This window comes from Hemiscyllium ocellatum, unplaced genomic scaffold (assembly GCF_020745735.1).
Source record: "Hemiscyllium ocellatum isolate sHemOce1 unplaced genomic scaffold, sHemOce1.pat.X.cur. scaffold_484_pat_ctg1, whole genome shotgun sequence".
Taxonomy (NCBI): Eukaryota; Metazoa; Chordata; class Chondrichthyes; order Orectolobiformes; family Hemiscylliidae; genus Hemiscyllium; species Hemiscyllium ocellatum.
The window spans coordinates 335,286-360,086 of record NW_026869079.1 but is presented as its reverse complement, the minus strand read 5'-3'; the positions used below and the strand labels follow the sequence as shown (position 1 = coordinate 360,086).

Genomic DNA, 24,801 nt, shown 5'->3' with positions numbered 1-24,801 from the left:
AAAATACAACCAAACACTGCCCCTTGGCATTCAATGGTGTTACTATCACTGAATCCCCCATATCAAAGTCCTGGTGGGTAATATTTGCTCAGAAACTCACTGGTCTCCCCACATGAACACTGTAACTATAAGAGCAAGTCTGAAGCTAGGAATGCTGCGGCGAGTAACTCACATCCTGACTTCCAAAATTCTGTCCATCATCTACAATGCATGTCAATACAATATAGGTCAGAAGTGTGACAGAAGACTCCCAGTTTGCCTGGATGAGTGCAGCCCCAACAACACTCCAGAAGCTTTATACCATCCAGGACAAAGCAGCCAGTTTGACTGTCCCTTCATCCACAATGCTCCACCATCAACGCGCAGCAGCAGCAGTGTTTTACTATCCACATGCTGCAATGAAATGATACACCAAAGATCCTCAGAAACCATCTTCCCAATTCACGACCACTTCTATCTAGAAGGACAAGGGCTACAGATGTATGGAAATATCATCATCTTTAGGTTCCCTTCCAAGCCATTCACCATCCTGACTTGGAAATATATCACAGCTCCTTCACAGTCGCTGGGACAGAATCCTGGGATTCTCTCCCTAATGGCATTGGAGGTCAACCACAGCAGGTGGACTGCAGTGTTCAACAAGGCAGCTCACCACCACCTTCTCAAGGGCAACTAGGAACAGGCAATAAATGCTGGCCCAGCCAGTGACACCCAGATTGACGAAATACAGAAATAGAAATTAACAGAGGACGGTTGCTGAGGTATCACAGAGATCGGTGTTTGGGGCCCAGCTGTTCACAATGTCCTTTAAATATTTGGTTGCTGGAATCAGATGCAATACATCCCAGCCTGCTGACAGCACTAATGGATGTGGGATTGTGAGTGGGTGCGGAGGATGTAGAAAAGCACCAAGAAGACGAAAACAAGTGGAGTGAATCCGTAAATACGTGACAGATGGAGAACAATGTGGATAGAGGTGACGGTGTGCCCTTTGGTGGAAATTATAAACTGGAATCCTACAATTTGAAAGGGATTGGTTGAAACACGTTGATTTACAAAGGGCCATATGCTCCTTTTTGTTGTTTCCTTCTGCATCAACCTCTGAGGTCCCTGCAGCGCAGTGAGTTCTGTAACCAGAAGTCAATACTGGGCATGGCATTGACACGCTGACCAGTGTACACAGACCCACCAAGTGGGGAGCTATAACACGGAAAAGGATCTGCATATCCTTGTACATATGTCGCTGAAAGCAATATTGCAGAAACAGAGATAGCAGTAAAGAAGAATAATGGTGTGTTGACCTTCATTTCAGGGGGATGTGAGTCCAGGAGAAAGGATGTCTTACTGCATATGTACAGGGCTTTGGAGACATCCCATTTCGAGTATTGTGCAGCATTGTGTGCAGGCTTGGTCTCCTTACCGAATAAAGGACCAACCTGACATTGAGAGAGAGCAGTGAAGGATGACCAGACTGATCTCTGGGATGACAGGCTTGTTGTGGGAGCAGATTTTGGGGCATATTCCATGGGGTTTAGGAAAATGAGTGGAGATCTCCGTGAAATATACAAAACTCTGCCAGGGTGAGACAGATTAAAGCAGGGATGATATTCCCCTGGCTGGGATGACTAAAGCAAGGAACTACAGTATTAGGTAAGGCAGGTCACTCTGCAATGAGATGAGAATAAATGTCTGCACTCACTGACTGGTGACCCTGGGGAATTCACTCGCACCTGGAAACTGAGACACTGATTATAAGTAAGGACTTAGAGACAGTAAAGGGATGGTGGGAGAGCAGGAGTACGGTGTGGAAATGAAGGGCCAACCATCATTATATGGAATTGGTTCGCAAACTCAATGGACCAAACGTACTACTGCATTTCCTATTTTAAATTTTCCCAAGGTTACTCGCAATAACGGATATGTATATCATGTGGGGTAATTGCATTGAGGAGATTTTTTTTTCCATGAACTAGAATGGGGGAGGCTCAATGTGTTGTATGACCTACTCCTTTCCCGCTGTTTCTGTTCAGTCTGTGGGAAAGCGGTAAATGTTGTCACAAGTTCTCAGATGTAAGGAAGGAGGTCTCTGCAGGGTCGACAGGAATTTGTTCCCATTCCCATTTCCGACACTGATGCGGAGGCCGGATATTCTGTCCGGTTTCATCCTTTCAGACCTCGGAGTAGTTTGATACAAATGAGTGCCTTGCTTGGCCGTTTCAGAGACAATTGAAATGTTTATCACGTGTCAGGGTCTTCGGAGTCAGTTTTAGGCCAGCCCAGGAAGTCACGGGAGATTCACTCCCTAAAAGTACATTGGAGAAGGAAGTTCTGTTTACAATCGATATTGACTTCAAGGTCACTGTTACTGACCCCAGATTTTAGATCTCGATATTTTATTAATTGTCTTTAACTTCCACCCGCTGTCAGAGCATTAGCCTGGTCTGGATTAGTAATCCAGTGACATTTCCACAACAGCACCATAACCACATGGGGACCTGTCAGAGACAACACTGAGCAGGGTATTTCTGTGCTGCATGACAGCTCTGACAAAAACAACTCCCACCAATTTGACTGTCGTGATGGGACTGAGGTGTTGGTAAAATATCAGATTGTAATTATTCCCGTTTTAGGGAACGGGACTTAGCTGAGTAATTTTCAACATTGTTAGGGAGATGTCAGAGTTGGAGCTGGAATGAGAAAGCTCCCCCATAGACACGGCTTGTTGTGCAGCACAAGTCTTCAGTCCTATTGCAGGAATGGTGTGCTGGCCCATTGCCTGTGTCACATCTACTGTGTTCAGCTGTTTCTTCATGTCACGTGCAGCGAATCACATTAGTTGAAGACTGGCATCTGTGATTTTGTGGGCATCATGGCGTGGGTGATGATTATCATCGATTCAACACTTCTGGCAGAAGTTGGTGCAGATAAAACATCCTTCTCTTTTACACTGATGTGCAGGTCTGTTCCATTATTTAGGATGGGGATGTTTGTGGAGCCCTCTCCTCCAGTCATTTGTTTAATCGTCCATCACCATTTATAACTGAATGTGGCAGGACTGCAGGGCTTCGTTCTGATCTGTTGGTCAAGTCAGGTAGCTTTAATGAGTTAGCATCAGGTTAAGGTTCATGTGATTCTGACTCTGACATGTTCCCCCACACTCGTCACTGAGCAATAGATGTTGTTGATGGTAATGGCAGACTGAGGTGTTATCCTGGCAAAAAAGTTACAGGTTGTGGTTGGATGCTGTTCTGCTTCTCCCGCTGCTGTGGTCTAAAGCACTACATGAATACGCAGTTTCCAGCTGCAATATCTGCAATGCAATTCTGCTGTCTGTTCCCCAATTCTCACTGAGACCCTTTCACCCATCAGCCCTGCACTCAGTGACCTAACTTGGTTTCTGATGTGGAAATACTTCAATTTTCAAACTCTCATTCTGCTGTGGGTCTGTCTCCCGGGTCTTGCTTCCAATCTGACACATTCTGCAAAAGTACTTAACTGATCTTAATTCAAATGTTTAATTCACCTGAATCTTTTTCCTTGAGAAATACAATCTTCTGTGTTTAAAGTGATTATTTTTCCTCTGTTTCTTTCCCTAATCATGATTAAGAGCTCTGTTGTGTCAGTGATACCAGAGTTATGTAGTTTCAGAGCCAATGAATTCTCTGGATTCCCAATCATCTTCCCCACATTGTATATATTCTCTTTTGTTTTGATGCCTTATCGCTCATGGCTGCCTTGTCCTCCCATGAGTATGTTTCATGTTCTTGGGGTTGCATTTCTTGTATTATCTTCCACATTATCCCCAGAACCTCCTCCCATTGCTGCTCCATGGTCTTTCCTGCTCAGCTCCACTTTCCAATTAACTCTGGCCTGCTACGCCCGCATGTCTTTGTAGTTACATTGCTTAATTATAACCACATTACATCTTGAAGAGATGTAAACTAAAAGAATGAGCTTTGAGAGATGGGACACGAAGAATAATTGCTGGAATTCTAAACCAGCTACAAAGGGAGAATGAGAGAGAGAGTATATAGATATGGAGATATGGAAAATGAGAAAACCACATTCTCGAAAGAAGCAGATGAACATCCTCCAATATTTTGCAATGCCTGTGTGCTGTGGTATTTATACAGTGCACGTACAGCAGAGTATTATCTTCAAATGCTAAGTCTGATGCCAGAATATTTGTCTGCAATGATATGACAGACACTAGCTTTGGAAAGAACCCAGCAGGCCAATATATTGAAATATGTTGGGACACCAGAATCAAGAATTTGGAGCACACATCCTGGTAAGAATGAGAAATTAGAGTTGGGAATCCCAGAAAAAGAGGGAACGTTGAGAGGGTCAAATAATGTTTTAATATTTTATCAATTTTATACATCATTTGTGACTTATCTGCACACACACACATTGATTAAACAGTATATATACTATCTTTTTTCCACCATTGAAACTGTCCTGTTGTTGTGTTATGAGGATACATGAAGACCAAGTAGTCACCAAAAGACATGACGCACTCTCACTATGTTCCATACATACAGACAAAGAAGGGCACCACTTTGACTGGGACAAAGCACACACACATACTAAGACACGCAAGGACCTTCTTAGAGGAATGGTATTCTAACCAGAAGTCCATCAATAAACTCATCAATTTAGATTCTGTCTACATTCTATTGTTAAAATAACGGAAATGACATCACCCAATTTAAGAAACATTGTCATGGTGACGAAACTTCTGAAAACATGCCTTCAAGCTCAGTGAGCTAACTTGCATCCATATAAGTGTTTTTTTTTTGTTTATTAGTGGAATTTAGCAGTTCTCAGTCGCTCACGTTTTGACAGATTATGGTGTGAGGTGAGCTTTTCTGGGTATGTGGTTTTAATTAACAGAGGGGTTTGACATTGATGTTATAACAGTTTGGGGCCTTGCCATATGGCATTTGGACAGACTTGAACAGATCTGTGATACAACAGATCCTAGCAAATTACAACTCATTGCAATTAGTGACTTTGAGCTTCAAATGAAACCATTGGGAAAATTCGTTTAATTTTGTTACTTGTGGTTGGTTAATTGAAACGTGAGGGAAATGGCTTTTAACATTACTGAAGAGGTTCCCGAATTTTCCAAGGAAATTTAAAAAGACAGAAGGAGGACATTTTTTAGAATTAGCCAATAGGTTGGAATTGGGTTTAACCAGGGAGTAAAGGGAAGCTGAAATTGTAATGGAGTTGGTCAAGCACTTTGATGTATCAGAGAAATAGGCAACTGCAGTAGAGCTATAAAAACTTAAATTGCAAATGTGGCAACTGGAGTTAGAAGATAACTAAAGGGACGGAAACAGAGAGAAAAGAGAAAGAGAAGAGAAAGAAAGAGAGAGGGAATTGAAATTCAGAAGTTGGGAATTAGGTAAGAAAGTTAAATTAACAGAATGGAGATGAAGGGAGAACGTAGGGATGTATGCAACTAGGTTAGTAACTTGCCATATTTCGGTGAGAAAAATGTCAAAATCTTTTATTATTTCATTTGAAAAAATGACACGGCAGATGACCTGTCCTGTGAACTTGTGGGTAATGCTAGTTCAGACTAATCTGGTGGGCACAGCTAGTGAGGTATGTGCAGCGCTATCAGACGAGGGATCAAGACATTATCAAGATGTCAAATTGGCTATTTTGATTCGTTATGAATTGGTACTAGAAGCATATAGACAGAAATTCGGAAAAATAGAGACGGAACCAGGTCAGACTTATATTGAGTTGAAAGAATTAACCACAGTCATTTTGATAGGTAGGTAATGGCCTTAAAAATGGATAAGACCTGTGAGGCTTGAAGGAAGATTAATCTGCTGGAGAAGTTAAAAGGCTCTTTCCAGAGATAGGAAAACGTCATGTGAATGAATAGAAAGTTCAAGAAGTGAAAAGTGCGGCAGAAATGGCAGGTAAATATGCATTGTGGCATGTGATGAAATTTAGCTTCTGGCAGGAATTTCATCCTGTGGGGATAGAAATTGGGAGAAGGGAAGATCACACATTACACAGCGAACAGTAGCTCACAATAGTTTACCACAGGTGAAGAAAGAAGCCCAAGGGGGTTGAAAGGTGGTGAAAGGCCTCAGGTGCTCTCACTGTAAGGGAGTGGAACACATAGAATTACAGTACCGATGGTTTAAGAAGGGCACAGGGAAAAGTTGTTTTCACTGCAGTTAGCTGGCACACACCGTGCTGGGCGTTAAAGGAAGACACTTTGGAGAAAGATGCGGTAGAAGAGGCTAAGCCAGTGGCATTAGTGAAACCTGTAAAGGAGACACCAAGTGCAGCAAGGGAGCTGCAGGACATTGCACAGCCCAGGCAAGGGCTGGGTATGGAGGCAGTGCCTGATCTCTCTAAATAATTCAGCTGTGTAGATAAAGTTTACTCAGAAAGAACAGGGGGAGAAGGATAAGAAATGATAATTTTGTCAGATAAGGGATCTGCTCACTCTCTATTAGTTGGGAAGTGAGGCGCCAGAAAAGCACAACAGATCAGGCAGCGTCCGAACAGCAGGACAATCGAATATCAGGCAGAAACCCATCGTTCGGAACGTGGTGGGGGGACAAGGGAGCTGAAAGATAAATACGAGAGTACTAGCTGGGCTGGTGGGAGGGTCACTGGGAAGGCAATAAGATGATGTAAGTAGGAGTGATAGTGATATATCGGAGGGGAGGGTGGAGTCGATAGGTGGAAAGGAAGATGTCCTGTTAGGGCAGTTAAAGAGGGCGGTGCTAGGTTGACTGGTTGGATCTGGGAGAGGTTGGTGGATAGGAGATTTGGAATTTGATGAAGTCAACGTTGATGCTGTACAGTTTGAGGGTTCCAGCTGTCCTACCACCTATAGGTGTCCTATCACTCCCCTCTCCGTCATATCACCATCACACCCCACCTGCATCTACCAATCGCCTTTCAAGCTCCCTTTCACCCAGCTCCACCCCCCACCCATTTATTCCTCAACCTCCTTCCCCCTCCCTTACGCCCCACTTTCCTGATGAAGGACGTATGCCTGAAACGTCAATGCTCCTGCCCCTTGGATGCTACCGACATGCTGTGCTTTTCCAGCCCCACACTTTTCAACTCTGATCTCCAGCATCTGCCGCCCTCACTTTCTCTCACCCTCTAATAGTACGAGATGAAAGTTTTTTTCACTCTTTCTGACATGTTAATCAAGAGCGTGATAACTTGTGGAATGGGGACAGAAATTAAGCATTCCCTTGTGTAACATCAGGTTGGAGTGCCAAATCAAGATTGGGGAAGTAACAGTGACAGTGAGTAACAGAGTGCCTGTTCTAGGAATACAGTTTGTTCTTGGGAATGATTTAGCAGGAGGCAAGGTGGGAGAGGCACCCCTTGTGGTGGAGAAGCCAAAGGAAGATGAGGGAATTGGTGAGTTAACAGAAAATTATCCAGGATTTTTTTCCAGTAACAAGATCCCACTGTCATAAGTTACAGCAGGAAGGAAAAAGGAACGAAAAAGACAAATGAGTTGATGCTCAGTGAACTGACACCCCGTTTGATGTAACGGTGCAGGAAAAACCTGAACAGGCAGAGGTGTTCCGTCCTGAAAGGCAAATGGACGTACAACAGAGATATATGCACACACACAGAAAATGAATCAGAATATATTATTGAACGTTATTAACTTAAAGATAAAATCATAAAATTAAAATGGAGACCCTGATAGGTTACTTATTGAACAAGAATGATTAAGTTCCACACTGGCCTGACAATATTTTAATGTGTATATGACAAACAAATTGTCGGAGATAGTTGTGGACAACGCCAAATCTCTCGCATTTTTTGGAATATTTAAAGACCAGAATATGAGACTATTTAATTGGAGTCTTACCTTACCGACTTTAAACTTACAAAATGTACATGCTGTGGCTCCTATAATCTGATAGCAGATGTGTTTTCGTGGATTTAAAGGAAAAAGTGTAGATAAGATTTGACTTATTCCAGTGTTGCATTGGTGTACAGGATTAATATGAATGATATAACTGAGATTAACACTTTTGTATTTCATAAAATTGGGATTAAGAGTTAGAGGAAAACAAATGTTGCCATCTTTTCATTCTGCTAGTTCATTTTATTTTCTGAAGCGGGGAGATGTTATGAAGACAAAAACATGTATGGACACTTTAAGACAGATCGGGTTTTGCTAATAGAAATTAAAGCCACAGATGCCAGCTGAAAATCACACTGTTCCACATGTCACCATTAGCTGAGAAATGGATTCCTGAGTTTTGGTTGCTGTTTTGGCAGCCATTCAAATGTAACCAAAGAGTTTAAATAACGCTCAGGATACCAGATGCCAACAGAATCTGAATATTATTGCTTGGACACCTGGACAGCAATCACATTATGAGAATTATTGTATCATGGGGAGTATATGAACCCAGCATGTTGAACACTGGAGGGAGAGCTGCTGCCATCCAACAGTAGAGCAACTGCTGTAGAGCAGGAGTGCTAACTGGCCATCTCAAGCACTCTCTCTCAAAGACACATGTTCATGCAAACCTATTTGCAACAAAAAAAAATGACCCAGGGAGATGCAGCTGAAAGAGTGAAGACAGCGGGGAAGACAGAGACTGGATGGTCTTGAGATTGTAATGTTTAACATGTGGGTTGTTGGAACAACATATTTTTACAGAGTTCGAGTCAGATAGTAAGTAGCTAAGAAAAGAGGGACTTGTATTTGTGAATAGTTGTTGTTTAGTGTTCACTATTAAGGTTAAGAACTAACTTGTTAATTTTTGTTTAAAAGGAGGTCTGTGTCACTCATATTTTAACAGATTACGAGGTGAGGTGAGCTTTTCTGGGTGTTTGGTTTTAATTAACAGAGGGGTTCGACTCCACCTTGTAAATATCCATCCACGCTCACCCAATTTCCCTGCAGTTGGTCCATATCCATCCAGTCCTTTCCTATCCAAATATTTATCCAAATGCATTTGAAATGTTGTTAATTTACCCCCCTCAACTACATCTGCCACCAGCTCATCCACGTACCAACCTCTGTGGAAAGAAGTGGCCCGTCAGGTTCCCTTTTATTCCTTTCCTTCTAACCTTAAACTGATCCTCTCTCGTCCTTGATTCTCTACACCTTGGAAAAAGACGAGAGCATTAACCCTATCCATACCCCTCGTGATTTTATACAGCTCTATAACAATTCCCCCAGTCTCCTACACGCTAAAGAAAATGTCCTATCTTGTCCAACCTCTCCCTATAACTCAGATCATTGGGTCCTGGCAACATCCTTGTAAATTTCTTCTGTACTCTTTCTAATTTAATAACATCCTCCCTTAAACAAAGTGACAAACCTGAACACAATACTCCAAGTGCGGCCTTACCAAAGTCCTGTATAACTGCAACATAAATTCCCATCTTCGATACTCAATATCCTGCCTGATGAAGGCCATTATGCCAAATGCCTTCTTCACTGCCCTGTCTACCTGTGACTCCACTCTCAGGGAACCGTGCACCTGAGCACCAAGGTCTCTCTGCCCCCTGCACCCCTTAAGGCCCTCCCATTCACCATGAAACTCCTACCTTGATTTGAATTTCCAAAATGCAAGACCTCACGCTTCTATATTAAATTCCATTTCTCGGCCCATTTCCCCAACTGATTAAGATCCTGCTGCAATTTCTGATAACCTTCCTCACTGATAATGCTCCCACTTACTTTAGTGTCATCTGCAAACTTATTAATCATGCCTCATACATTCTCAACCAAATCATAGATAACAAACAGCAATGGACCCAGCCTCCTGTCTGACAAGTATGCTTCCATGAAACCCTCTGCTTCCTACCATCAAACCAACTGTGTATCCAATTGGACAGTTCCCACGCATTCTACGTGTTGTAACCTTCCTGAGCAGTCTGCCATGTGGAAACTTATCAAACCTCATCAAAGGACTCTTAGAAATTTGGGAAGCATGATCTCCCAAACACAAGTCTATGCTGACTGCTCCGAATCAAACCCTGTGTAAGTAATGAGTGCAGTCAATGGCATGCTGTCCTTCATTGTAAGATAATTCGAGTACATAAGTGAAGCCATCTTTCGGCTGTTGTAGAACCTTGCTGAGAGCGCATTTGGGGCATTCTGTACATATTTGATGTCCTTTGTAAGGAATGGTTCCCGTAACACAGACACGGATGATGGTAACATGAGGATAGAGTGAAGAAGCTGTTTAACCTGTAGCGTGTGAGAGACGAAGCAATGGTGATGCTGAAACATGAGGAGTGGCAGTGGCCTCTTATTTCCAAAACAGAAATTCCATACTTTACTCAGGAGTTATTGGTTTGATCTATTGTCACGTGAACCTCAGTACAGGGAAACACTTTATTTATGAGCAGTGGAGGCAGATCATAGTAAGCATGGCCAGACAGATCGTAGGGTGGAAATAGACTTGGAAAGAGTAAGGCATACAGGTTACACTGAACAGGACGTGCACTAGACAAGGTCAACATGAACAAGATCAGCATTATTTGAACTTAGAGTGTCCATCCATCGGTCTAACGTAGCCTTCCTGATAGTTTATATGCCTAAATTAACTCTCCCCACGTTATTGTGCAGTCGGCGTGTGAACCCGTACTGAACGTCAGGTTACTCACAATCCCCAACAGCAGCCACAATCCCTTCTATCTGAAACAGGTAGCCATTCCCACCAGCTTCCACCCTGCATAGAGAACACCAGGCTGGCTTCTCGGAGATGGAAGGTACCTTCTTGTGACTTCACACAAGACATCTGGCTTCCCTCCTCACCACTAGAAAACCGCATTAAAGTCCCATATGTGTATCATGACAGACGGAGCTACGAGGAACAACGTGGAGCAGTCTGTCTGTGCAGCCTCTGCTCCACTTGGTCATCATGTTAGAGCATCAGTTAGGAGACAATGAGGACTGTTGATGCTGAAGATCAGAGTAGACGGTGGTTTGCTGGAAAAGCACAGCAGGAGAATCGACATTTCGAGCATAAGCCGTTCATCAGGAATCAGCATCAATTACCTCATTCTGCCCCTGTGTAAGTGCATTGAGGTGGGAATGGCCTCCTACTGTTCCTGTGTAAGTGACTCAAGGGACTGACTGGCTTCTTCCCGTCCGATTGGACAGGGCCAAGGGCCTGACTGGTTACCCCTGGTTACTGTATGGCAGCTCGATATGCTGACTAGTGTGATGATGCTGTAGCTTTAAGAGGTTATTTTGTTCTGGTTTATTTTAAGAGAGAGATTGAATGACCGTTACCAAGCTGGCTAGTTAGGACCACTTGAATAAACAACTAGTGAGGCCTTGGGTTTATTTTAATGCAGACGGAATGGGTGTGGTCAGCTCTCACAGATTGGGATTTCTGCATTGTGGTTTCTCAGTAACATCAGAAGTTATTGGGGTTTCCACCGAGTTGAAAGTTTTAGTGAATGTCTCCTGGCAGCTACTCTCTATGGATTTTCTCTTGGTGCTGTTTTTAAATCCTAAATTGTAGAAATATTTGTGTCATTCAGTGTCTGAATATTCCTTTTTTCCAAGGGCTGTGTTCATGTGATTTTCCAGTATTGGAACAGTTCATTAGTATTGGTTCCGAAATCTATTATTCTGTTAACTTGTCCAATATAATTACGTTATTCTAAATTCCACCTTTTTTTTGTTTTTGTTTTAATCTATCGTGTTTAAGTAAATGGTGTTATGCGTCATACCGAGTTGTTTGACCAGTCACATTGCATCTGGAACAGACACTTCACATTTTCTTTAAAATAAGAAAACATTAGAGTCTCGGCTACCACCTTCAAATATTGTCGAGGGGCTCTGGTGTGGCCCATCACACTAGAATCCTTCTCCTCCTGAGTAATATGTTGGAGGCACTGAATGGGCTGTCCCTGTTCTTCTCCAATAGTGTCAATGGGCTGAACGACTTCCTCATATTCCTGTGAAACCAGTGTGAGGTGCGGAATGGACTCTTATTTTACTGTGGCAATGTGCAGTGTCAGACAGTCCTTTATATGAATGTTACGGACTCTTTAAAAGCACAAGCCTCAATGGAGTCCATGTCTTGCTGTACATGGACACAGTCCTGTTCAGAAGCTGACGGGGGCATCAAATTATTCTGAACATTGTGGTATCCTCAGTGACCATCCCCACTTCGGATCTTATGGTGGGGAGGGTGAGGGTGGGGAGACATTGATGAAGCAGCTGAAGATGTTTGTGAAGAGGAAGCTATCCTGAGGATCTCCCACAGAGGTGACCCAGGACTGAGATGATGAACATCTTCCTTTGTGCCGTGTTTGAATCCAAACACTGGAGAGTTTTCTCTGATTCCCATTAAGTTCAGATTTGTTAAGCTCCTTGATGTCAACAGAAGTCAACAGAAGCCTTGATATCAGGGCCAGTCATTTTTACCTGAACCCATGTGTCCTGTCAGAGAATTGAGGGCGATGAAGAATTGGGTATGAAAGAGGATTTGAGACCAAGAGCAGATCAGCCATGATCTTAGTGGAGGACAAGGCAGGTTTGGAGAGTGAATGAACTGCCCCTGTCTCTGATGTTCTCACATTCTGTTATTGGAAAGTTAGTGGGTGTTATTTTCATGAATGTTCTGTTATTGAATGTTGCCGTCAGGGAGACCAGAGGATTTTGTGAGCCATCTCTGGGTGAGGTATGAGAGCTGTATTCATAATGAATTTGGGTCTACAATATGACCAACAAATGGAGCACAAGTTTCAGAGAGGGGAAGCTCTGTAAAGAGCTTCATACCCAGCCTGGGTTTTACAATTACATTTCCCAAATCACCTCAACGGGTGTGGGACAGTCTTGAAGGGCTGAATGATCTCCTCTGTTTCTGTGCAACAGGTTATAGAAGTAAGTAGTCTCTAAATGCTCCTGCCTAACAGGTTTAATGGTCTGAATGGAACACAGGACCACGGGATTGAGGGACAGGAGTGAGACATTAGATACGTTGAACCTTCTCCACCAGGCACTAAGATTGTGGCTAATCAGGTTGGGGTCTCAGCCCCACTTTCCTGTCTGTGTCCCATTATCCATGACTCAGTTCCCTGTCAAATACTTCACTAACGCAACTTTCAATCAATGTGAACATAGAGGCATGATAAACTTCCAGTGAAGAGGATTCGGATTTGAACGGTACTTTCAGAATTTTTCGTCATCCCTCTTACAGAATCAGAGAGTCATACAGAACGGAAACAGACCCGTTAGTCCAATCTGTTCACTCCGATCAGATTTCAAATCTGATCCAGTCCCATTTGCCAGCATTTGGCCAATATCCCTCCTCTTTCAGATACTTTTTAAATGTGCAATTGTAACCGCCTTCAGCACTTCCTCTGACAGCACTTTATGTACACACACCACTCTCTGTGTGAAACATTTATCTTCAGCTCCCTTCTAAATCATTCGCCCTCTCCCCTCCAACCTATGCTCTCCTGTTCTGGACTCCCCTACCCTGGGGAGCAGAACATGCCTGTTCAGAATATCCATGCCCCTGATGATTTTATAAACCTCTGAAATGTCACCCTTCAGCCTCTGACACTCCAGGGAGAAACACCTCAAACTAATCAACCTCTCGCTAAAGCTCAAACCTCCAGTCCTGGGACATCCGTGTAAATCCTTTCTGCAGAAAACCAAGATGTACGCAGTATTCTTAAAGTGGTCTCACCAACATCCTGTACAGATACAGCATGCCACCACAACTCCTATACTCAATGCTCTGACTGATTAAGGCAAATTTGTAAAATGTGTTCTGTACCGCACTGCCTGCATTCGACTCCACTTTCAAGAACAATGTACCTGCAGTTCTGTGTCCCTTTGTCTCACAACACTCACCAGGCCCTTACCATTAAGTGTATAATTTCTGCCCTGATTTGCCTTCCCAAAATGCGTAACCTCGTATTTATCTAAATTAAACTTCATCTGTCACACCTTGCCCCTTTGTTCCATCTATTTGCGATCTTGTTGTACTCTGAGATAATCTGCAACACCACTTTTCTGATGTCATCTGCAAACTTACTCTCTATGGTCCCAATATTTGCGTCTTCTCCCCTTGTCTGCGTGAGCTTCTGATGGGTGCTCCCGTTTCCTCCCACAGCTCAAAGCTGTATAATTCAAGTGGATTGGTCAAATAGTCCATAGTGTTCAGCGATTTCTACTTTAGGTGCACTAGTCAGGGCTAACTGCAAGGGCATGGGAAGGTTAGTCTTTGAAAGGTTAGTATGGACTTGTTGGGCCGAAGGGCTTGTTTCCAAACTGCAGGGATTCTATAAAAATAAGAATGGTAACAATAACAGGAGAGTCTTGTTTTAGCTCGTACACGTTACTGTGATGAGGAATAATGTGGGGAGAGAGTGCAATAGGCCGTTTCTTCTCTGCAGATGACATTTTCTCCCTCTCTGAGGTGACTCACACAATAATGCCATCCTCTCCCAAACTGGACCATGTGAGGTCTCCTTGTACATTGTCCAAACTATGTCTCCATCACATTCCCTGTTCCATGTTGGTGCATCATTGCTGCTGTCATACACAGAGCCATACCCTGAGCAGAAAATGGTCTCGGACGATTTGAAGATATGTTTATATGTCCCTGCGTCATTAAAAAAATAAAATGGTTAATGTATTCAGAATACATAGAACATAGAACAGTCCAGCACAGAACAGGCCCTTCAGCCCACCATGTTATGCCGACCATTGATCCTCATGTATGCACATTTACATTTCTGTGACCATACGCATGTCCAGCAGTCTCTTAAATGTCCCCAATGATCTCGCTTCCACAACTGCTGCTGGCTACGCATTCCATGCTCTCACAACTCTCTGTGTAAAGAACCCACCTCTGACATCCCCTCTATGCCAGCTTAAAACTATGACCCCTCGTGTTAGCCATTTCTGCCCAGGGAAATAGTCTCTGGCTATCAACACTATCTATGCCTCTCATAATCTTGAATACCTCAGTTAGGTCCCCTCTTCTCCCCCTTTTCTCCAATGAAAGAACTTCGAGCTCAGTCAACCTCTCTTCATAACATAAGCACTCCAGTCCAGGCAGCAACCTGGTAAACCTCATCTGAACCCTCCCCAAAGCATCCACATTTTTCCTATAATAGGGTGACCAGAACGGGACGCAGTATTTCAAGTGCGGTCTTACCAAAGTTTTATAGAGCTGCAACAAGATCTCATGACTCTTAAACTCAATCCTCCTGTTAATGAAAGCCAAAACACCATATGCTTCCTTAACAACCCTGTCCACTTGGGTGGCCATTTTAAGAGATCTATGTACCTGCACACAACGATCTCTCTGTTCCTTCACACTGCCAAGAATCCTATCCTTAATCCTGCACTCAGCTTTCAAATTCGACCTTCCAAAATGCATCACCACGCATTGATCCAGGTTGAACTCCATCTGCCACCTCTCCGCCCATCTCCGCATCCTGTCAATGTCCCACTGCAGCCTACAACAGGTCTCTATACTGTCAACGACACCTCCAACCTTCGTGTCATCTGCAAACTTGCTGACCCATCCTTCAATCCCCTCATCCAACTCATTTATAAAAATTACAAATAGTAGAGGCCCAAGGACAGATCCCTGTGGAACACCACTCACCACTGACTTCCAGGCAGAATATTTTCCTTCCACTACCACTCGCTGTCTTCTGTTGGCCAGCCAATTCTGTATCCAAACAGCTAACACAGATACCGGTGTTAAAATTAATGTTTTAACAAATACAGAAATTGCTGGAAAATCTTGGTAGGTCTGTCAGCATCCAGATGCCTTTTACATGATGTAGTTGTACCAGCCTCCACTACTTCCTCTGGCAGCTCATTCCATACACACACCACTCTCTGTGTGAAAAGGTGCCCCTTAGGCCTCTTCAAAACCTTTCCCCTCTCAATTTCCACCAATATCCTCTAGTTTTGAACGCCCCTAACCTGGGGAAAAACCTTGACTACAAACCCTATCCATGACCGTTCTGATTTTATAAACCTTTACTGCTGCGAAATGTGACTTCAATCAACACGAATGGCTGTACTTTCAATAATCCCGGGCCGAAATGCTGAAATTCAACACCCACACCTGTTCTTTCTCCATCAAGTCGCAATTCTAAACCAGTTTAATCAGTTTGTTCAGATATATTGGCAGACACTTCTGTGGGATTTACACCTAGACCTTTGTGCCCGGAGGTAGGGACACGAGCACCACTCGGCAATACCCATAAAGCTGTAACATTATTCTCCTGTGTGTTTGTTCATCAGCCGGTTATGACATGCTGTGACATACCTCTGCAACAGGCAGGACATGAATCCACACCTTCTGGTCCAGAGCTATGAACACTATCAAACAATTTCAGGAATTGGAATCAAACCCCAGAGCTATGGCTCAGAGACAGGGACACTACCCACGACACTACTATACCCAGATTTTGGGTCACATTTTAAGGGGCAGTGTTCAGCTCGGTGTGGATTTATTATAATCAGGTTACCATTACTGAACTACACAAAACACTTTGTTTTGTTAAACAAGTGCAAGATCGAAATTAACTATGAACATCTTTAATCGCTATTATCTGTAGTCTGCTATATTAGGGAAAGGAATCCTACAGACATACTCTGCCCAATGAAGGGTCTCAAGTAGATCTTTATTACTGAACATCAGACACGGTGAAAGACCATAATTTCTGGTCCCAAAACAACTATCATATAACTCAACTCTCACATGTGTCTAAAACCATGAAATGATACCACGCCATGAAAGGATACTTTCTAGCCTCTCCTCCCCACTGACTGTGTCTGCAATCTGTCCCTCCTCCCTCCAACCACACAAGGCAAACCAAGCTCAGGGTCTTTGTGAAAATCAAGGCTGGAGTGTGCAGGCCTCCTGGAAGGGGGGGGGGACATTTTAAAATTAAACGGGGAAGGTGAGGAGGTGGTAATATCATTCACTGACCGAGGCGTGGCAGATGGATTTAAATTTGGATTAATGCGAGATACTGGGTTTGGTAAATCCAACAAGAGCAGGACTTATACAATTAAATGTAGGGCCTTTGGCAGTGTTGTATAACAGAGACCTCGGCCATCAGGTATAATGCTTTAAAATTTGCATCTCATATAGATAGTGTGGTTAAGAATGTGTTTAACACACTTCTCTTCAATGGTCAGACCTTTGAGTATCGGAATTGGGACGTCATGTTGAGGTTGTACAGGACATTGGTGAGACCTCTTCTGGAATACTGTGTCCAGTCTGGTCATCCTGCCCACTCATTCAACAGGCACACCACCCTGTGGGTGAAACAGCTGCCCCTTAGGTCACTTTTAAATGTTTCCCCTCTTACCTTACAACTATGTCCTCTAGTTTTGGTCTCCATTACCCTTATAAAATACATTGACTGTTCACTTTGATATTATTGACCTTGATATTATTAACCTGGAGAGGGTTCACAAGAGTTTAACCTGGATGTTGCTGCAAATGGTGGGATTGAGCTATAAGGAGAGGCTGGGTAGGCTGGGACTTTGTTTCCCTAGAGAATATGAGATAGAGGGGAAACTTTGCAGAGGTTTATAAAACGATAAGGGGTACAGATAAGCTGAAGGGCTGATGTCTTTTACCGAGAGTTGGGGATTCAAAACTGAGTGATATTTTAAGGTGCGAGGAAAGAAGATTTCCAAAAGTCATGAGAGGTAATTATTTTAGAAGAAGCTGGCTTGTGTGTGGAATGAACTTGCAGAGGAAGTGGTGAAAGCAGGAAAAGTTACAACATTTAAAGGACATTTAGATCAGTACACGGATAAGACATCAGTTTGGATGGTGCTGTGAGCAGCTGCCCTCTCCCTCCCCCTCTCTGAATGAATCCCTGTTGGTTTTCAGCCTCTGCCAATGCCTGTGTAGTGGCGTGTGGAGGCCAGCAGAGGGTGGCATTGCATCACTTTAAGCACCACAGAGACTGCCAGACCTGCCCCACACGGAGACACACAGATACACACACAGCAATTGTTAGGACACAGCATAGATCTCATCTGGTAATTTAAACTAAACATAAATAAATGCTCAATTCGCCTCGTAAACTGTTAAAATATGAGTGACAGAGAACTCCCAAATTCCACTGATTAAATAAAAACAACAATGTATTTTTTCACACTGAAAGTGATCTGAAAGACCCTCTATCTCTTAACTGCTTATAACCAGACTCCAGCTCTGTAGTAATATACTGTTTCTGGGTCTGCCATCCTCTCATATCACAGGTACTTGTAAGCTCTCAGTTCAGAGCAGCATTCACTCTCTCTTAAAGGTACAGTACACATTTTCAACTTCATCCCATTATACCCTGGTGAATATAGATAAGTGGAACCTATCAGGATTTCTCTTGCTCTGTGGTTTGTCAATATTTCATCTACTCTGTCTCGTATATGTCAGGATTTTTGTTGATCCATTGACAGTATGTCATTATTTGACTCTGTCCTTGGGAATATATCAGTATCTCACTTGCTCACACTCCTGTGTGTGGGACAGGATGTCAGTTGTTTCATGGGCACTGTGACACTGTGACAATCTTAATGTTTGTAAATGGTACCAAACCTGCAAGGATTGTAAAGTCTATGGAGGACAGTGTGGAACTCCAACAGGACGGTAGACGGGGATCAATGCAGAGCAATGTGAGGTGATGCACTTTGATATGAAAGATAAAGAAAGACAGTTTAAAACAGGCTGTGCCGTTATAAAGGGACTGCAGGAACAGAGCGCGCTGCGTGTATATGAGCAAGAGCTTTGTTCGGGGGTCGGTGCTATAACAGATATACCGTGAGTGTGAGGGAGCAGAGAGAACACAGTGACCCTTATCCTGACAGAGCGGGGAGGTTTTTGATGCATGTGCTGTATTGCTGAACATTTCTTCAGATCGCAGAAACTGCACTGAGCTGGGTGGGGAGCACAGACCATGCTCAGTGGGTCTGCTGGTGTGGCTCTCTCTGGGAAGAGAATGGTCACCCTCTGTACTAGCCCATCCACCAGGACCTCCGTGCCCCAGTCGACAAACCGTGGTGTAATTGTCCCATATCTTTCATGCTCGGGGTAAACTGTACAGGGCAGCTCCTAACTGAGAAAGGTCAGCCGTGTACCCATTGGCCTTTTAAAGATGGCACCAGTGCCAGGGGTCATGGAATATCCAGGGGCACCCGGGCGACTGTGAGTCCCTCCAGCCATGATAGGTGGGAGAACCGATCTGGTACTGAATGAGAGGGACTCTATGGTGGGGGTGGGGTGTGTGGGTCGTCAATGAGTTGTGTTTGATAGGATAGCACCAGGAATCTAGCTTGGCCACGTACAGATAATCTCTCTGCCCAGTGAGTCAGAGATTCTGTTGTAACTACTCCCAATTACAAAGCTGTAGAACAAACGTTCATCCAAACTCCATCATTTCACCTCACACCAATGTCCCCTTTTTCCCATCTTTCCTGGGAAGACTGGCTCATGTTACCGGATGCTGTCGAAGTGTCTACATTTCAGTATTCTGAAACCTGAGAACACAGCCGTCCATGACACTATCTCTCAGTCTCCTCCTCTCTGTCTATACCCCAAACCCATCCCATGTGATGATATTTAAACTGATTCCCCCACCATCTCTCTCTGGCAGTGATGTTCACATCCACAGCACCCCCTTGACATGGCACAATATCGATATGGATCTGTAAATGGGTGGGAGCTGGAGGTCCTGTCACTTCCAGCATGGGCTGCAAGTTTCCCCACACTGGGCAGGGATCTAACACAGTGTTACTGAGCAATGCAATGGGGTGGGGTACACAGTCCTACATGCTTGGAGGGTAACTGCTCCTGGGTTACAAATCAATGCACTGGTGTGGGGTACACTGTCCTACATGCTGAGAGGGTAACTGCTCCTGGGTTACAGATCAATGCACAGGGGTGTTGTACACAGCCCTACATGCTGGGTGGGTAACTGCTCCTGGGTTACAGATCAATGCACTGGGGTGGTGTACACAGCCCTACATGCTGAGAGGGTAACTGCTCCTGGGTTACAGATCAATGCACTGGGGTGGGGTACACAGTCCTACATGCTGGGAGGGCAACTGCTCCTGGGTTACAGATCAATGCACTGGGGTGGGGTACACAGTCCTACATGCTGGGAGGGTAACTGCTCCTGGGTTACAGATCAATGCACTGGGGTGGTGTACACAGCCCTACATGCTGGGAGGGTAACTGGTCCTGGGTTACAGATCAATGCACTGGGGTAGGGTACACAGTCATACATGCTGGGAGGGTAACTGGTCCTGGGTTACAGATCAATGCACTGGGGTGGGGTACACAGTCCTACGTGCTGGGAGGGTAACTGCTCCTGGGTTTACATATGAATTCACGGGTGATCACTGCACAGGTCTCTGTGCTGGTCAGACTGTCTGGTTGAGATTTATAGATAATACAATGATGTGGTCAGTGCAGCTCCCAGTGCTGGACAGGTATGTAGCCTGTGCACAGTACATCATGGTGGTGGGGTGGATGGGGGGAAAGGTGATGGACAGGTCAAGGAGCTCCACGGGACGTTCTGTCCCCAACATTCTACGACTGACATTCCCCGGAACGTTCTGTCCCTGACATTCTATAACTGACATTCCCCGGAACGTTCTGTCCCCGACATTCTATAACTGACATTCCCCGGAACGTTCTGTCCCTGACGTTGTTTGATTGTGAACGGCCGGACGTCAGTTAATTGAACAAACGATAAGATCCCGAGGGAAGAGATCCCGTTCCAGGGAGAAGGAGACACTGTTCCGAAGGCCCCTCAGGCAGTTAAAGGGGTGAATACGTTTTCCATACGTTTACATCTCTTCATGACACAGGATCGACCACAATTTAGACCAAAAGACAGGAAATTCCCAAACTCCATCTGTCTTCAGGAAATTGGGAGAGAATCCTTCTGGACAGCATCGTTTCCACCCTCCGTATTAGGAACTGGGAAGGAGTGACCTGTGTCTGCTCTCGAGTGATCGAGTGTGTGGGAATGTTCTAGAAACCATCTGTCCTTATGGATGTGTCTCTGTGTGTTTGGGGAGGGAGGGTTTCTTGTGGTTTATATGACATTTTTGTCAGTAATTCCAACCTTTCCATTTGTTATTCCAGCTCCAAGTATTATAATAAATCCCTGAATACAGGGACGCATTTGAAAATCTCATTGGGTCCCGGATCAAACGGGTCCCTTTGCCTCCAGGCTGATGGATAATGGGTTTGTTTTCCTTCCTCACAGTTAACGTAGTGACCATCTACGTCCTGCTTTATAAAGATTGTGGATTGTCTCCATGTGTCAGACGTTACCTGGGGGCCATGGCAGCGGCGGATCTCCTGGTCATTATCCTCGACCTGATCCTGAGACACATTCCCATTGTTTATCGGGAACAGTTTTATTTCCTGAGGGACTCCGTCCCCGTGTGTAATATCCACGCCGTCCTGCTTTATGCAGCCACTGACTGCTCTGTCTGGTTCACCGTCACTTTCACCTTTGATCGGTTTGTGGCCATTTGTTGCCAGAAGCTGAAAAGTAAATATTGCAGTGAGAAAACGGCGGCTGTGGTTCTGGGAGCAGTGACTGTGCTGAGCTGTTTAAAGAACATTTTCTGGTATTCTATGCTCACGGCTCGGTATTGGCTGGGGAACTCCCCCTGGTTTTGTAATGTAACAGTCGCTGTTTATTACTCCAGTGTCTGGGTCACAATCGAGATCCTCCACCACATTCTAACCCCGGGTGTCCCATTTCTCCTGATTCTGCTGCTCAATGTTCTCACCGTTAGACACATTTTAGTGACCAGCAGAGCCCGCAGGAGACTCCGCGCTCACACCAATGGGGACGCTCAGTCTGACACAGAAATGAGAAACCGAAAAAAATCCATCATTTTACTGTTTGTGATCTCGGCCAATTTCATCCTGTTATGGTCAACGTTAATGCTGTATTCTATATGGAGCCGGATGTATGATATGGGGTATAAGTCTGTGTATCTCCATCCCATTTTGCAGGAATTGGGCTTCATGCTGCAGCTCCTCAGTTGCTGCACAAACACCGCGATTTATGCCGTGACCCAGACTAAGTTCAGGCAGCAGCTGAAGAATGTGCTGAAATATCCCTTCACCCAAATCCATCCATCCATCAAATTCCCTCATTAATCACACCATCCGGGATTTTCTCATTTCAGTTCAGTGTTTCAGCGATGGAGCAGCCTGTCGCTATGGTAACAGACTGAGAGGAGCGCTGGTTTGTCCCTCCTTATCCCACAGGGGGGTTACAGGGAAACATTTCAATGTTTCTCACAACTCAGGGGCCAGTGAGAAAAGGCACCATCCCTTCCATTTGTATCCATCACTTCCATTTGTAACCAGTAACAATGTGGATGAAAGCGTGCCGAGCAGCAGAGGGACCGATGTTGTTGTGTGTCTTTGTGTTGGAGAAGCTGAGCTGGAGAGAGACAGATTCAGCCCCAAGTCCTGGTCCTCAGGGAAGGGGAGGGCACTGCGCCCTGAGCTCAGGAGCTGGGGTTAACGCCCTCTGTCCCCCCGACTCCAACCTGGCCTCCCCATTACCTCTCCCCTACTCTTTCTCATCACTTCTCTCCCTCTCTCTCTCTAAGCACACTGTCTCTTTCTCACCACCTCTCCCTTTCACGCTTTCGTCCCCTCTCAGGCACCCCCCAACCCCGGTTTCTCCACCTGCCTCCATTATTCTGTCTCCAAACCCCTCCCCCTCTCCCCCTGCCCCTTACTCTCTCTATCTCCTGCCGTCTCTGTCTCCCTCCTGCAATTCTGTCTCCACCCCATTTTCCCCTCCTCCCACTTCCCACATCTCTCTCTTATCTCATCCCCACCCCGCACGCGTAGCCTCATCCCCAACCCCCAGCCTCTGGGTAAAAGGGAATGGGAAGGACGAGGGAGAAAGAGAGTGTCAGAGAGAGAGAATGGGAGGGAAAGGAGGGAGAGAGATTCAGTCACGGAGACGGAGGGAGGTGGGGAGAGAGAGAGACACCAAGGGAGGGGAATCGAGAGTGAGAGAAGGTGGACAGAGAGTAAAGGAGCAGGGGGAGAAAGAGTGAGAGAGAGAGAGGCAAGGGAGAGATAAGTTGAGGGCGGGAAAGACAGAAACAGGGGAGGACATAATGAGAGAGGGGTCAGAGAGAGGGGGACAGAGAGACTGAGGGGATATAGAGAGACAGGGTACTGAGAGAGGGGGTGGACAGAGAGAGCGGGAAAGAGAGAGGGGGACAGAGGCAGGGGGGACAGGGAGAGGGTTGGATCGAGAGAGGGGAGATAGAGCGGGGGAACAGAGGGGGGCAGACAGACGGTGGACAGAGTGAGGGGAACAGAGAAGGGGGCAGAGAGAGAGGAATACAGGGGGGGACAGAGGGGGCACAGAGAGGCGTGACAGAGCGAGAGGGACAGAGAGTGGAGGGACAGAGAGAGTGGGGTAAGAGAGGGGGGTACAAAGCGAGGGAGACAGAGAGGGTAGACAGAGCGGGGGACAGAGAGAAGTAGGACAAAGACTGGGGGACAGAGAGAGACAGGTAAGAAGGGGGCAGAGAGAGGGCGACAGTGAAAGGGGTGGATAGAGAGTGGGTGACAGAGAGTGGGAGGCAGATAGAGGGGGGCAGATAGAGTGGGGTACAGAGAGAGGGGGGACAGAGAGAGGGGAACAGAGAGAGAGGTGGGATAGATAGAGGGGCGACAGGGAGAGGGGCACAGACAGAGGGGTGGACAGAGAGAGGGGAGATAGAGAGGGGGGTGATAGAGAGAGGGGGACAGAGAGACGTGGACAGAGAGAGGGAAACAGAGAGGAGGGCAGTGAGAGAGGGATACAGAGAGGGGGCTCAGAGGGGGCACAGAGAGGCGTGACAGAGAGAGGGGGACAGAGAGAGGGGGCAGAGAGGGGGGATAGAGAGAGAGGGGCACAGAGAGGGGAGGTAAAAAGCAAGGGGAAAGAGAGGGTAGACAGAGAGAGGAGGACAGAGTGAGGTGGGCCAAGAGTGAGGGGACAGTGTGGGGGACAAAGTGGGGAGACAGAGAGAGAGGGGGTATAGAGAGGGTGCAGAGAGAGGGGAACAGAGAGAGGGGCAGAGAGGGGGGGAAGAGAGAGGGGACAGATAGAGAGGGGAACATAGAGAGGGATGGACAGAGAGAGGGGAGAAAGAGAGAGGGGGAGACAGAGAGAGGGGAATAGAGAGAGGGAGCAGAGAGACGCTGGACAGAGAGATGGGAACAGAGAGGGGGCAGAGAGAGAGAGAGAAAGGTATAGAGAGGGGGTGACAGAGGGGACTTAGAGAGGCGAGAAACAGAGAGGGGGGACAGAGAGAGAAGGTTACCGAGAGAGGGGGACCGAGAGAACGTTGGACAGAGAGAGGGGAGACAGAGAGGGGACAGAGAGAGGGGACAGAGAGATGGTGGACAGAGCGAGGGAACAGAGGGGGGGCACAGAGAGAGGGGGACAGAGAGGGGAGAAAGGGAGAATGGGGATAGAAAACGTGGGGTGCAGGGGGTGTCAGAGAGATGGGGGATAGAGAGAGGGAGACAGAGGGAGGACAGAGTGGGAAGAGAGTGGGTACAGAGAGATTGTGGTACAAAGACGGGGGAGAGGGGGGGGCAGAGCACGGGGGAGGGGGAGAGAGAGGGGGAGTTCTAAGTGGACAAAGAGTGGGGCCAAAGTATGGGGGACAGAGTGGGGGGACAGAGAAAGGGGCGGAGCAGAGAGAGGGACAGAGACAGGGGTCACAGAGAGAGGGTGGACAGAAAGGGGGCG

At 45.7% G+C, this 24,801-nt stretch overlaps 1 long non-coding RNA gene across 1 annotated transcript in view; it reads right to left on the bottom strand.

The window, feature by feature from the left end:
• Positions 1 to 14,474: 14,474 nt before the first annotated feature.
• LOC132813850 (uncharacterized) overlaps positions 14,475 to 24,801 on the bottom strand; it is an 81,113-nt gene continuing 70,786 nt past the window's right edge. The window contains exons 3-4 of the long non-coding RNA XR_009644180.1: positions 21,342 to 21,557; positions 14,475 to 14,615 (exon numbers count right to left, since the gene is read on the bottom strand). This is a non-coding gene — a long non-coding RNA (uncharacterized LOC132813850). The remainder of the gene's footprint in view (positions 14,616 to 21,341; positions 21,558 to 24,801) is intronic.